This window comes from Carassius auratus, chromosome 22 (genome assembly GCF_003368295.1).
Source record: "Carassius auratus strain Wakin chromosome 22, ASM336829v1, whole genome shotgun sequence".
Lineage (NCBI taxonomy): Eukaryota > Metazoa > Chordata > Actinopteri > Cypriniformes > Cyprinidae > Carassius > Carassius auratus.
The window spans coordinates 11,755,149-11,759,276 of NC_039264.1; the positions used below are offsets into that span (position 1 = coordinate 11,755,149).

General features: G+C 33.5%; 1 long non-coding RNA gene across 1 annotated transcript; it reads right to left on the bottom strand.

Moving 5' to 3' along the window:
* Nucleotides 1-1,912: 1,912 nt before the first annotated feature.
* LOC113040654 (uncharacterized) lies at nt 1,913-3,767 on the bottom strand. Its single transcript, XR_003275271.1, has 2 exons — nt 3,710-3,767; nt 1,913-2,558 (listed from the first exon to the last, which is right to left on the bottom strand). It is a non-coding gene; the product is annotated as an uncharacterized LOC113040654 (long non-coding RNA).
* Nucleotides 3,768-4,128: the final 361 nt, after the last annotated feature.

The window sequence follows — 4,128 nt, forward strand, 5'->3', positions numbered from 1 at the left end:
GCTCTGATGATGAGAAGGAAACTGGATGTGATTCTTTGGTGCTCAAGACATTTCACCATGCCTTCATCTGGGTTTCTTCATCTGATTAAAATAATATGGTTTTTATGTAACCCATTTTTATTTGACTTGAATATAATTTGTCTTAATATGCTACTTTATCTGTCTTTATGCTGCATCCTAGTAAAATATTGCGTATGGTGTTGGATAATAAAGTATGGTGAACATTCTGTACTAGAGATGGTTTTTGGTAGATACACCATTTAATTTTGTAAACAACACATATAATCACCATGGTTGTTTTGATTAAGACTTGAACATTTAGTCATATTAATGAAATTCAGTTAGATGAAGAGCTGGCAGAAAGCTGCATTAGAAGAGACTGCATGGACTTCATGCACAACTAAGGGAGATGAATCAAGGAATACTGTCCTGTATTATAATGAAAATGATCATGCACATTACTGATGTCTAGCTCCTGAGCAGGACAAAAAAAGAGAGACATTCTTTACAGAGATTTATGAATTAGGTATTTTATATTATGATTCTTTAAATTGCATGAATTGTATGGAACCATAAACTGCACAGTCACACATTGTCTTACTGAATGAAACATTGGCCTTGTGTGATGAAGTGTCAGAATGTGTATTTGTTGTCTTTGTTTACTATTAGCACTGTATTTTTGCTCTTGATCTTATGAAATAATTTGAGCTCTTTCCAAATGGGCACTTATGTTGATTTTCTGGTGTCTTAATTCTAAGATAAGTATGACTTCCAACTTACATAATGGTATGCTTTTGAAAAGACAACCTACAAAATGTGTCTCAACAGTTTGTTGCCAATGATGAGAATAGAGCTGTGCATTTTTTTCCTGCCCTTCCATCCCCAGGGGCCCAGTAGAGTCCCCTTGAAGAGCAAAACAATTAACATTTCAAATGGCTGTAAATCAAAATCTGATTATAGTTTCAAAAAGAAAATTGGTAGGACAACTAATTATGCTATGTTTACTAAATAATGTTTGGCACAGCTTTCAAACATTCATAGAAAAGTGCTATACATGTGTTTATAAAAGTACTCTTAGTAAAATAAAAAAATTCAGCCTGCCTCTCACATATGTCATCGAACTTTGCACAATCAACATGCTTAGATATCCCTTTGTTAAAAAAAGACTTTCATTATGAAACATTTTAAACTACATTGCCCATAAGCCTTAGCCATTCTATCGATGGAAAGTGAATCGATGGCGCTGTTTTTTGTAGTTCAATTAAGTTATGTTCAGGTTTAAGGTTAGGATCTCGGTAAAGAGGTAATTTCACAAAATATAGCAATGCACCATTGTTAACTGAAGGTATTATTAACGTAATAATAACAGCAAAATTTACTTTGCAACATTAAACGTTTTTTAATTTGGGCTAAAAGAAAGTCCAATCACAGCGAGTCCTCGAGTGCCAAGTGGACTTCAAAGCCAATGAAAATCCAGTTGAGCAGAAGCGACACACTTACTTGTCCATATACGGCCATTCATGACCGGCTTTTCCGGGTTCTTGTGGTGAATTTATTTTCACCCACTAAATATACAACTAAAAGGACGGATTTGCATTGTGGGGTAAACCTGATTCAGCAATGGATTTGTTGATTACAGTTATTTATTTTCAAACAAGGGCCTCATATTTCCCATTATACACATTCTTTACCCTCATATTAATGTACAATATTTAAGCTCAACATTTTTGCATATACTGTATAAAAAAAAATATTATATTTATATATTTATAGTGTATTAAATGTATACATACATGTATTTACAATCTTGCAATTTTTAGCTCTATCAGTTGAACTACAGAAAAAAAGGAAAATAATAATAAAAATAAATAAATAAATACAATTTAAAAAACACATTCATAAAAATTTGTAGTAATTTCCATATCAGTGTTTATTGATATGTCAAACTTTTCAGACAAACAATGCCAATAACACCATTCTTTCTCTCTAGTTTGTCACTATGAAGAAATAAAAACAAAAAAGCAGTTATTATAAAAAATAATATATTATTGTGAAATATAACAATATTAAAAATTACTTACTGATTAAGTAACTAATAGGTACAGACAGAATTATGTAATAGAAAGCCCCTTTAAAACTAAATTGGTTAATATAAAAAAAATATATATAAAATACAAAAAATGAATAAATAAATATAAATTGTCAATTTGTTTGCAGAGAAGTTTATAAAATGACAAATAATATTTTTACAAACCAGGACTTGCAAGGCACCAGCTGAAATCATATTATTTTCTTCCATTTAAAAGTGATTAACTAATTAGAAAAATATTGTTAAGACTAATATTTCACATTATTACCTCTTAATCTCCTGTAATCACTGATCGCTTCTGTTGTGAATATATGCAAGCCAAAATAATACGGTTAATAACAATTATATTTTATAAATAATTTTCAGCTGGAAAATGCATTTCTATCATTAAATGACCTTAAAGGTCACACACACACACACACACACCCTTTTGGAAGGGCTGCTATTGTGGAGAGCTGATGGAGAAGTCCTGCAAGACAGGAAAAAATTGAATTTATCACATGATGAGTAATTAAAACATTGACAACAAATGAAAGTGAAGTGACATACAGCCAAGTATGGTGACCCATACTCAGAATTCATGTTCTGCATTTAACCCATCAAAAGTACACACACACAGCAGTGAACACACACACACGGAGCAGTGGGGATCATTTATGTTGCGGTGCCCGGGGAGCAGTTGGAGGCAGCCCTGGAAGCCTTGCTTCTGGGGCAAAAAAAGTCGTATTGCCGGGCCGCGACTCAAACCAACAACCTTATGGTTAAGAGTCAAACTTTCTAACCACTAAGACACAACTTCCCCCTCGCAGCGGGCTAGTGGTTAAAGACAACATAACTGCAGCGTGTATAATAATAAACAGAACTTTATAATTTGTTGGTAGCGATGCTAAAATAGTCATTATAGTTCTTGTTCTTGTTGAAAACACATTTAATTGATCTAATTTGGTCAAATAAATTAAAGACCTGGGGCCGGTTGCATAAACTGCTTAAACTAATCTTAAAAAAGTTAGCCATATAATTTGATTTACTAGCCATATAATTTGATTTACTCTAGACTGGTCCTAATTGTTTAAAGTCAGTTACAAAAACATAGATTGGTCCAATTTTACTAAGAAATATGAGACTGATTATCTCTTGGTTAACTGCTAGTTGGTCACAGTCTTAACATAATAGCTATGTTTACGCAACCGGCCCCTGATGTGTCACATGACAAGTTACACAGCATTTCTTGACTTGCTTTTAGACAGATGTGTTCAATTAAAATCAACATGGAAATAAAGGCAGACTGTGAGGTGTGGACAGATATCATGTACTGTTAGAACGGGTTAAGACTGTGCTAATAAAGAATACAGTGGACTCAATGTAAACTTTAGGATATAACGCTCTGATTACTTACAATGGGCACAGTTTGCATGAGAGCTGAGGTGATGGTCAATGACAGCAGGAGGAAAAGCTGGAGAGTACGCTTGTACAATATCATATGAATTAATACTTTGACGTAGCATGGGGTTTGTACTGAAGGGGTCGTGAGGTATTTAAAAAAGTAAAAAACATATAATTCGGTGCAAAATGTAACTGCAGTAAAGTTCTGTCGAGGTGCTCAGATCAACACAGACGTACCTCTGGAAATATCTGCCTTAGCAGCTTTTGGTCTTCTCCGTAAACACACAAGATGGTCAAATTCATCCCTCTCCACAAACAAGGTTTGACAGGCCCATGGTCTTCCTTTTCAGCTGGAATAAAGAAAAAGTAACAAGTTGTTGTTGTTGTTTTAATACATACATGTTTAGACAGTGTGTTAGAAATGATCTGTGAACAAAATATTTGAAAGGAAGGACTATAAATAAGGTTATTAACATAAAGTAAGGATAAATCAATTAAAGTAAATCAGTTATAACTACATATCTTCAACATTACCTGTGTCGAACCTTTGAAGGACTTCATCTTCACTGGAAACTTCTTCAAGTTCAGCATTGAGCTTCGAGTTCAAGTTCCCTGTTAATACAAGAACTGATCAAAATCTGATTCTGAGCTGTGAA